Genomic DNA, 11,798 nt, shown 5'->3' with positions numbered 1-11,798 from the left:
GAAGTGATATAACAATTTTTAAAAATTTCTTGATAAAATCATGGAATAAAAATAGTAAAATAAAGATAACAGGAGTGACTGGAGAAAGTACTCAAATAATTTATAGTATTGAAAAAGTTAATATAATACTTGGTAGTAAACAAGTTATAATAAATAAAGTATATAATTATAATAACCTAGAATGTGATATATTATTAAGAAATGACTTTATCCAACAATTCCAATACGATAAACAAAATAATTACATGATAATGTTACAAACACCTTGTGCACATCTATTGAAAATACCAAGAGAATTTAGACCCTACAGAGTTCAGCCAGCTCAGCGTGGTGATAAATGGAAAAATGACCAATAGTACAAGATGAACTAAAAAATAAAAAACGACCATATAAAAAGATCCTAAAAACAGAAATAGAGATAAGTATGGAAAAAATCATAGAATAATTAGAAAAAATTTATGGAGAAAATCCATTATTATTTTGGAAACCATATCATCCTAAAGCTAAAATAGAATTAATATAAAATATTATAATAAGAGTTAAACCAATAATGTATACCTTACAGGATATGCAAGAATTTAAAATTCAAATAAAAGAACTATTAGAACAAAAGTTAATTAGACCCAGTAATGGACCTCATAATAGTCCAGCTTTTATGATTATGAAACATTCTGAGCAGATTAGAGGAAAAGCTAAAACCAATAATGTATACCTTACAGGATATGCAAGAATTTAAAATTCAAATAAAAGAACTATTAGAACAAAAGTTAATTAGACCCAATAATGGACCTCATAATAGTCCAGCTTTTATGATTATGAAACATTCTGAGCAGATTAGAGGAAAAGCTAAAATGGTAATAAACGATAAGAAATTAAATAAATATACTAAATTTGATGGTTACTTTTTACCAAATAAAGAAGTCCTAATAAATCTTGCAAAAGGAAAACAATATTATTCCAAATTTGATTGTAAATCAGGATTTTGGAAAATAAAAATGGAAGAATATAGTATACAATATACAGCTTTTAGTACACCTCAAGAAAAATATGAATTGTTAGTTATGTCATTTGATTTAAAAAATGCACCACAAATATTTCAAAGGAAAATGGATAATATATTCAAAAAGTTTAGTGATTTTCTTATTATTTATATCGATGATATTCTAATATGCTCTAATAATAAAAAAGAACATAGGAATCATTTATTACAATTCATAAATGAATGTAAAAAGAAAGGAATTGTGCTTTCTAAAAAGAAATCTATAATCGAGAAACAAGAAATAAATTTTTTGGGATTATCAATAGATAGAAAAGGAATAAAATTACAGACTCATATATCTAAAAAAATAGAAAACTTTCCAAATGAATTAAAATTCAAAGAACAAATACAAAATTTTTTAGGATGTTTAAACTATGCTGAAGGATTTATTGAAAATCTCTCAAAAAAGAGACATAAGATACAAACTTTATTTAGGAAAACAAATACTAAAGGTTGGAACAAAGAACATACTGAAATTATTAAATCATTAAAAGAAGAATGTAAAAATTTACTAAAATTAAGGTTACCAGATGAAAAAGATAATCTAATTGTTAATACTGATGCCTCGGATAAATATTGGGTAGTTATATTAAAAACAGATTTAAATGAAATATGCAGATATTCAAGTGGAACTTTTAACCAAACAGAAATAAATTATACTACTTATGAAAAAGAATTGTTAGCAATTATTAGGGGAATAAAAAAGTTTTCATTATTCCTTTTATCTAAAAAATTTATTGTTGAAACTGATAATTCTCAAGTTGCAGGACTTTTTAGAAATAAGTTACCTATGGAACCTCAATATAGAAGGTTACACAGATGACAAGCATATTTATCATTCTACAATTTTGATATTATTCATAGTAAAGGAATAAATAACTATCTTGCAGATTTTTTGAACAGGAATATCGGATTTGAAGATGGATAATATCAAAAATTCATTAATAGATGTCAACAGACGAATGAAATTTCTCATGGAAGAATCAGAAGATATGAAAATTGGAATTGAACAATTAGAGCAAATGGCAGAATCTATCCAACAAAATGTCAAATTGTTGGTGGAAATCTCTAATTCTCATTCCAAATATACCAAAGAATTGAATGACAGAATTGTTGATATTACTTCACAATTCGAGTCATTAAATACCAAATAGGAAATACCAATTGATACAATCTAAAAAATACAAACAGGTACACAGCCAGGAAGCAGCAGTGGACCCAGCAATACCAAACGAGACATAGCAAGTCCCCGGAAGGTGACTATAAAAAATGGTGATGAATATACAAGAGTTATCAGAATCAAAACTGATGAAGATGATGATACTTCTTTATCATCAAAAGAAGAAGAATATAGATCATTTGCCAAAATTGTTTATGAATTGGAAGAAAATGAATCATATTTTATTACATCAGGAGATCATGTTTATCCCAAATTAATAATTACCAAAGATGCAGACCCTTTCATGATCAAAATGGTGGCAGATTATGAATTCTGGATTTGATTTATCGGGAAAAAGATTTAAAAGAAATTGAAAAATTTGATGATATCTTCAGGGCAGAAGTTTCAAAATTTGCTCGAAAGAGATCGATTTATATCAAATTTTATTCAATAAGTCCCGAGGTTGATGGAAGGATATACTATCCTGTTGAATATATTATCACAATTGGAAATGTTGGCCGAAATTTTCAGATTGAAGTTGGTCGAAATAATAAACCATTGCCTAAAATCAATAAATCATGGATAAAATCTCGAAGAGTTTTGGGGATGAAAGTTCTTTACAACATTGCAAAAAACTTATATGATAAAAAATTCAGATACTTGTGTCAATATGAAGGATGGTCACTCCTTACGAATAATGAAAAAGAAAAATCTACTATTTTGAAAGAATATATCCAGAAATTTGATACTCATCAAATTAATGGAAGTCCTACAACAATCCAAGAATCATGCAGATTGACAGAGTGCCCCACATACAGACAAGATTAAAAAGATTGATTCTTCAAGATAAAAGATGAATGGAGATAAATAAATGGGGACCTACCACTACCAAAGCATCTAGCCAGCTGCATATGGAGCTAAAGATGGAGAGGCAATAATAGAAGAAAAGATGCCTCTTTGATGAAAAAGCAAAAAATGCACGTGAAAATGTAGACCCCAGGAGGAAAAGAATAGAGAGGCATGTGAGCATTTTTCAAATTCTGATGTATGCAATGATGTAATAAACCAATAATAGTAAGTTTGAGTCATGTATAAATAGAGGTTTTGGGGAAAGAATGGATCATCTCGAGTTAGAAACCATTCTTTCCTTCAACTTTCTTCAAAACCAGTTTTTCTGGAAACCCCTTTGTATACAATAGAAATCTTGTATAAATCATTATAAAAATAAAATCCCAATCTTTTGATATCAGAAAAATATGAGTTTCTAAACTTCCTATCCCATAAATTCTTGACAGATTGAAGAAGATAATATCTTTCTTACTTTAACAAAGAGAGAATTTTCTTTACTTGAGATCATTATTCTTAATTCTAAGAAAAGATACAGTGAGGGCAAGAAGCTGAAATAGCATAATTCTCATTGAGACAAAAGGCCGTTTGAAGGAGCAGTTTGCAGATTTAGAATCTAAAGGTCACTCGATTCTAAGAATACAGATTTAAGATCAAAAGTAAGGTAAAATTATTGTCTTTGTTAAATTTAGAAAGAATTCTTCTAATATCTTGAAAGAATCGTAGGGATTATTACTTATCATGTTTGCAAAAACTTATCTATTATGTTATTATTATTCATAAAACTTGTAAGGAATTATCTAAATGATGCCAGGCTATACAATTAAAGGATTAGATAATCTGTTAGAAAGACTATTAGAAAAAATGAAAAATATTTTTTCTCAACTAGAGACTATGGATATATCATCTAAGAAATATGATAATTTTAAAGAATTATATGACAATTATATTACAAATTATGTTAATTTATTAGATCAAAGGATGGAACTATATATTAAAATTCGAAATGAGAGAAATAGAAGAATTTTAGAACTATCCCAATAAATTAGGATATTTTGTGCAAAATATGACAAATCATTTCATCAAAGGTATTATAGATATTTTGGCAAAAATGAATAGTGATAGGCCATTTAGAAAAATCCCGCTTAAACGGCGGTTTATTTTTTATTTTTTTTTTATTTATTATTAGTATTATTTTTTTTTTATTCTTCAAAGAATGGTAGTAAAACAGGGATTAACGTTCATCGAATCAGCTAAGTGGAGTCGAAGCCCGCCGCCGTTGTAGCCCTAGCCACTAGACCCCACGGCTCCCTAGTCGCTGTCGCTCGCGGCGATGGCTCCTCGAGATTTGGCTCGTCTCCACCGGTCTTTTGGCTGGCATTGTCAGCTTTTATGCCTCACTTCTTCTTCTTCTTTGCTTCTTTTAGTTTTTCAAAAATTATTTTCCTTCTTTTTCTTGAAATAAATTTCAATTTTGGATCTTGACGAGTGGATAATGCACGGGAACCCTTATTCGAGAGTGTCGTCGCTGGAATGGTGCCGGTCGGAGCCAAGAGATGAGCTGTTGGGCCGATAGTTTTCTTCCAGTATAGGTGGGTCAGTTTTGGAGTGGGAACTTTTCCGTTCGAGACAAAAGGTTAATGATCACCTATAAGAATTTATGAGATTATATGTTCCTAACTTTTTTTATGGGTTTTCTGAGGTTTTAATATTGACTTTATTGAAGTATTTTCTTGTTGCTTCAGTTGGTTCTAGATTCTACTGGGGTCTCTATGGCAGTTGGCTGCAGAACTATGTGATGATTCACATGGTTCTGAAGGAAAAGGAGATATAATAAACTAAAGGTCTTTTCCAAATGGCCATGCTAGTCCTAGAACTAACGGGGGAACTGATTATGAGGAGAGTACCGGAAGTGAAGGGGACAGCGATGATGATGATCCAGTTGAGCTTCATGAGAACCATGCTACTGACGCAGGCCGAATAGCAATTGCTTGTGACGATGGCTGTTTCCGAATCTACCGTGTGTCTAAATCAAAGAAACTTACTAACAAAAAAACTTTGCCAGGGTCAGTGGTGAGACAGCTGCCCCAATTAGTCAAAGAACTTTTCTTGATATTATTTGTGCAATTTTGTAAACTTGCTTTTAGCACATATATTGAATTGCAGGACGCTCTTTAAGTGTGACATGTAGCCCTGATGCAACTAGGATATTTTCTGGGAGTAGTGGCGGGTATGTGATTTCTGTGCAAACTTCATTGTATTTGACAGCTAAATTCGGATGAATGTTTCAATGTAATATGTAGTCCTAGGACAAAATTTTTTATTGGATTGGATTAGCTTTTTTTATACATTTTGAGATGTTTCCACCCAGGTTTATAAGATGCTGGGATGCTAAGTTGGCTCATGAGATCTATAGAATGACTGTTGTGCTTGGGGGTCTGGGCAATGGAACTGACCTTTGCATATGGTCATTTACTTGCACTAAGGTAAAAGTTCTCTTATCATCTGGTTGCGAATGTTCCCATCTTGGAATCTTGTCTGATTAGGTTTTCGTAGTCTCAATGTTGTCTCTCATTGGATTTTGTGGTTTCAGAAGTGGGACCATTGTCGACGCTAATAGTTCTGGAAATGTGCAGTTTTGGGACGGTCGCCTTGGAACTCTATTGCAGGCACGCTCTTATCACAAGGGTGATGTGAATGCCTTGGCAGCAGATCCTAGCCATAATAGAGTGTCTCTGCTGGTTCAGATGGCCAGTTGCATATATCGACTTTCTGGATGTGGTTAATTGATCATTAACAATGATTTTTTCCCAGTATCTATTTACATTGAAATTTTAGATTTTCTGTTGAAGTTAGTATGAATTGTTAATGAGAATGGCACAATATTATATTTGGTCTTATGCTTGTGCTAGATTTTTTTCCATCAAACTAAGTTGAGAGAGTTATTTTTCTTACTCATTAGCTTTTTCTTTTTGTTTTGTCCCTTACTATTTGTGGGATCATTAAAGATATGAACAGTAGTAAAGGGAGGAAATGATCAACATTTTTATTTATACAGCTAGTTCCAGTTCCAACCCTGTAAAGGGAATATATATATATGCCAACAGTTATTTGTTAATGATGCTTTTGTTAGCTTGGTTTCAAATTCTCTGGCTTATTCGCTAATTAGATGATAACAAAATTGTTTCACGATTTGATAGGGTTTATGATTTGTTGGAATGGAAGTGTTTCGGTGCAAATGGGGAATCTTTGTCATAGTATGACCGTTTTGTTGTAGCAGTTTATTTCTAGATGAAGATTTTATCTGTGAGAATCTCCTAATGCATTTGATTTTGGGACGTGCGAGGAATTTTTAATATTGCGACCATTGTCTTTCCACGCTAGTCAAGTTTTGTCCAGTTAGTTATATGCCAATGATCCACTTAATTCTTCTTAGAGCCAATATGGATTAGGATGTCTACTAATATTTGACTCACAAGGTTGTAGTACATTGTTTGTTTTTAAGTAATGTGGATGATTCATGATGAGAGTTGCATGATCTTATGAATGCTACACTTTTTAGTTATTGGGAGAACCCAAGTACTAAATCTTTTGGATTCAGGAAACAACTTTAAGAAATCATTTTTTTTTTTTTTTTTTTTTTCAATACGTAGTTTTCATAATTGAAAATGCTATTTTTTGCAACTATTTACAAGTTCTGAGTTGTTATTGTAGGATATTCTTTATAAGCATTCTAGTGATGCTGTTGGATCTTGTGATGCCCATTTTGTTTCAGATGCAATTAAGAAATGTATCTATGTTGGATATGTGAGGACTCATACACACGATGTGAGGGCCTTGAGTCTAGCAGTCCGTATTACGCATGAAGATGGTTTGTTCTCTGGTGCTTTTGATAATCGACATTTTCGGGGTTTTGGAGTGTATATTTTATTTCCTTTTTCTTCTAGCTGAATTTTTGCATTATTTTATCTGCAGATGTCTTGCCTGATGAAAAGGTAAAGGGGCGCCGATTCAAGCAGAAGCCCCATGAGCATAGTTACCGTAAATGGGCGCATTCAGGTGTGCCCATGCTTGTTTTAGCTGGTGATGATACCAAACTTTTCGCATATTCTACAAAATTTTCTCCACATGATATTTGTACTGCATCATTACTGTAGAGCATGCCAATGCAACTTGTACTCAGCACAGTTTTCAATTAGACTCCATTGCTTCTGATACAGGCTTCTCACTAGTTAGATATTTTCCATGTTCACGTGAGCAATGCTCCTGTCCCTTCTGCTGGGCTTGCAACTACAGATTTGGTGGCACGAGTTAAATGTAAGGCCTCCTGGAAAATTTTATGCAGTGCAATTTTCTCATCAGGAACATCATTTGCTTATTCCGACCGTGTGAAACCCAATCTATTTAAATTAAAAAGGAGTGGATCTGACAATAATTTATGGACTGTAAACAAAAGAATGCTCCCTCGGGAATTACTATTTGCCCATTGCATGGTTTTTAGTCCTGACTCTTCAAGGCTGCTAATAGCAGGGCATGATAGAAGGATGTATATATGTCTCCTCACTTTTCTTTTCTTTTTAACGTGTTTTTATTTACGACTTAATAATCTTTTGATTGTTATTTTTCATTGCCTTGACCTCACATTTCCGTCCTCATTTTCCAAGGACAATCATAGCCCTTTTGGATGATTTATGTACACTCCACATTGGGTGTGTGACCGATGGCTCTAGATTTAAGGCATCAACTCAACTTCGTATATGCATCTTGTTATATTCATAATTCGCATAGGATATGTCGTCGGAATATGGTTCTCACTGTAGTTGAAACTGAAGAGTGATACCTTGGAATGAGAGTTTCTAGTTGCAACTTAGTGTGCGTGATCCTGTGAAGAGAATGAAGTCAAAATATTTTGGACAAATGAAATACTTAAAATTTGGGGACTAGAATGATCTTTATTATGGATTAAAATCTTGTGACTTCTTTTTTAATGTTCTTGACTGATAAAGAACATGTAGATAGTTGCACTATTTTGATGTGCTGTCGGTTGAATGGGCTTTATATATCTGAAAAACATTGCTAAATGATTGTTCGTCATCACTTTTACTTGCATTTTCCTTTTATGAATTTGTCCACATTCAAATTGATTTACTTGGCTTACTGCTTATCTGGAATTTGTTTTGACAATTCAAATTTGGTGATAGTTCTATTGGCTTTATGCTATTAAGTATCCTTGTTTCTGTTTATCTGTTTCATGCTTTATTATGTTGGAAAAATAAATGAACCTTGTTCATGGCTTGATGAATTTGTATACTAGTAAGGTTAAGTCAGATTACATATAAATTAAGTATTAAAATGAAGAATCTCAATTTAGATTTTCAATTACCTTAGTTTATGGCTGTCATTGTGTGCTTGTGCAGTTTTGTCTCTTAAACATTTTATCTTCTAGTTGCGGTTAGTAGATGCAGGAAGTGGTGAACTAGTTGATGCCTTCACGCCTTGTCATACAGATTATGCCAAGATGTTCACAAGTACTAATGGCCAGTGGCTAACTGCTATCAACCACTTTGGAGATATTTATTTTTTTAATCTTGAGACACTAAGGTTTGCAACAAAGGGCTGTGATTGGATTCTGTAATTCTATTTATTCTCATCTTGACTTGCATTACTAAATTCTAAGCCCCTGTTTGAGCTCCATTTTCTCAAAAATACATTTTTCAAAAACTTGTTTTCAACTACATATTCTTCTAAAAATAATATTACACGTAAACTCAAAACTCTTCCTTCTTTTTTAACCTTACATTCTCCAAAAAAATCGCTATTCCAAAATACATCTGTTTCCGAAACTTCATTTTAAAGGAGCCCAAACAGGGGCTTTTTGTGCGTGCGCGTGAGCGTGAATAGCTCCTTAGATTCCATCCCAAAAATCTTTCTCATTTCTTGACCTTTTAAAATGGGCGGAAAAAATTCCATTCATATTTTTGAAACCAACACATCCCAACTTCTTGTATTCATGGTGTTTCTAGTTTGTGTATTGTATTTATTAGTTGTGTCAAGCTTCAGTCTCCTGATTATGTGCACATTTCAGTTTCCCCCCATCCTGTATTTAGTCATTTTAAAGTAAGTATATGGTTTTGTCTTATGTACCCTGATTTTGGGACGTCAAATCTTCATTTATAAATCACTTTGATGCTCGGGATGTTATAAAAAGATATTTAGCTGCTTTATTTGGGGAATCGGAAAGTCAAAGTCTATATCGTCTCATGTCTTCTTCGAACCATTGATTTGCATGACCTTGTGATGATCTTGATAGTCGATATAATAGAATAATTTCTTCTGTGACAAGCAACACTAGTTCATATCAAGATTGAATGTGTCTGTTACAACTGGTGGTTTTACTCCCTTAAATAGTAATGTTCTTATAATCTCTACGGCTTCAAATCAAGTGTATGCATTTGATGTGGAGACCAAATAGTTGAGTGAGCAGCACACATTTTCTCTACCTAGAATATATCAAGAATTTCGAGATGTTATTGGTCTTTCATTCTCTTGACCCCTAGTTCATCTCCTGTTTTTGTCTACAGTCCCTAGGTAATTTCCTTTTTGTTGAGAATCACACCAAATCAGGGCAAATTAGTTTCTTGATTTTTAGGGAAACTTGGCTGCATATTTCGTAATTATAGGGATCCTATTTATTTCCTAAAAATCAGTATTGTATAGCTGTATATTTCAGTTACGTAGTTGTAGCCTTATTTCCTATTTTATAGACTGTATTGTATCTATAAAAGGATGAGTATGACTACTTTCCCATTTATTCAATACAATATTCTTTTTCTATACAATCTATATGGTATCAAAGCCGACATAATTGGCCTCTGTTCTTTTTTCTTTTATGATCATCCTACCCATTACCATTTCAGAAATCTCTAATCAACCCCTATCACTGATGCCAATATTAACTCCTCTAAACCTCCAACCAAACTACTCTCTCGTTCTGTCCAAATCACCGCAATTCGACTCAATGGGAACAATTTTCTCAGGTGGTCCCAATCTATTCGAATGTATATTAACGGGAGAGGGAAAATTGGTTACTTAACTGGTGATATTGTAAAGCCAGAAAAAATTGATGCTGGCCGTGTTGTTTGGGATACTGAAAACTTCATGATAATGGCTTGGTTAGTGAATTCTATGGAGGATATAAGTGCAAACTACGTGTTATCCTACTGCTAAAGCCCTTTGAGATAATGTCACCTAGATGTATTCAGACCTTGGAATTCAGTTCCAAACATATGAGTTACAACTCAAACTGGGGGAAGTCCGTCAAGTTGAAAATTCCGTCACTAAATATTTTAATATTCTCAATGGTTTATGGCAGTACCTTGACTTATTCAATGATGACCACGAGTGGAAAAACACGGATGATTGCAATTACTTGAAGAAAATGGAGAACTCACGAATTTTCAAATTTCTGGCTGGACTCGATGTTGATTTTGATGAAGTACGAGGCAGGATTTTAGGTCGTAAACCTCTTCATTCCTCGGTGAAGTTTTTTCTGAAGTTTGATGTCAAGATAGCAGGAAAAATGTCATGCCTGGCAAGAAAATAACTGCTGGACCGGTGGAACATTCAGCATTAATAGGGACTGCTGCTGTTGCTGCCTATCGTGCACCTAATACTTAGCGCCGCCAAGATGACAAATCAAAGGTCCAGTGTGATTTTTGCAATAAATCACCGACATACTCGCGAAGAAACTGCGTGGAAAACTTGTTGATTGGAAAGTTGTAGAATGAAAGAATAATAAAACTGATCCGAACCGTGCCCCAGCCAAAGCACATACTGCTGATCCCACCTCTTTGAGTGAAGAACAAATAGAGCAACTCCTAAAGCTGTTGAAATCTGCTCCACCGACTCCCGGTGCTCCTGTAGCATCCTTTGTTCAAACAGGTAGAACTTTGTATGCCTCTTCCTCGTCATTGTCTGTAGCTTGGATCATAGATTCAGGTGCCCCTCATCACATGACTAATCTGTCCCATTTGTTTATATCTTATGAACCTCTTTCTGGAAATAAAAAAGTACGTACTGCAGATGGAACCTTATCTCCCATTGTTGGCCAAGGTTCAATTCGTTTATCAGAAAAAATTATTCTAAAATCTGTTTTACATGTTCCAAAACTCTCTTTTGACCTTTTGTCAGTAAGTCGTTTATCTAAAGATTCTAACTGTCATGTTATCTTTGGTGTCTCTTGTTGTGAATTCTAAGATTTAAATAGAGGGATGATGATTGGTAGCGCTAGAATGATAGAAGATCTCTACTATTTTAATGACAACCGCACTAGAAATAAACAAGCTCAAGGTTTTTTGGTAGTGTCCATTCAAATCCTGATTATGATCAAATAATACTATGACATAATAGACTAGGACATCCTAGTTTTTCCTATTTAAAGTACTTATTTCCAGATTTATTTAAAGGAGTGGATTGTAACTCTTTGGTTTGTGAAACTTGTTTTTTGGCTATAAGCCATCGAAACTTTTATAAAATTAAACCTTATTGTGCTTCTAAACCTTTTCATCTAATACATAGTGATGTTTGGGGTCCTTCTAAGATTACTACTTCAACTGGAAGAAATGGTTTATGACATTCATTGATGATCATACACGTCTATGCTGGCTTTATCTAATGAATACAATAAATGAAGTTGCAAGAATTTTTAAAGATTTTTACTCTTTGGTAGAAAACCAATTTCAAACTAAAATAAGT

General features: G+C 33.2%; 1 pseudogene; it reads left to right on the top strand.

The window, feature by feature from the left end:
• Positions 1–4,272: 4,272 nt before the first annotated feature.
• LOC111367660 overlaps positions 4,273–11,798 on the top strand; it is a 12,785-nt pseudogene continuing 5,259 nt past the window's right edge.

The sequence above is a fragment of the Olea europaea genome, chromosome 18, assembly GCF_002742605.1.
Source record: "Olea europaea var. sylvestris chromosome 18, O_europaea_v1, whole genome shotgun sequence".
NCBI lineage: Eukaryota > Viridiplantae > Streptophyta > Magnoliopsida > Lamiales > Oleaceae > Olea > Olea europaea.
Note: the sequence above shows the minus strand (reverse complement) of the source record. Positions and strands in the feature narration are given on the sequence as shown.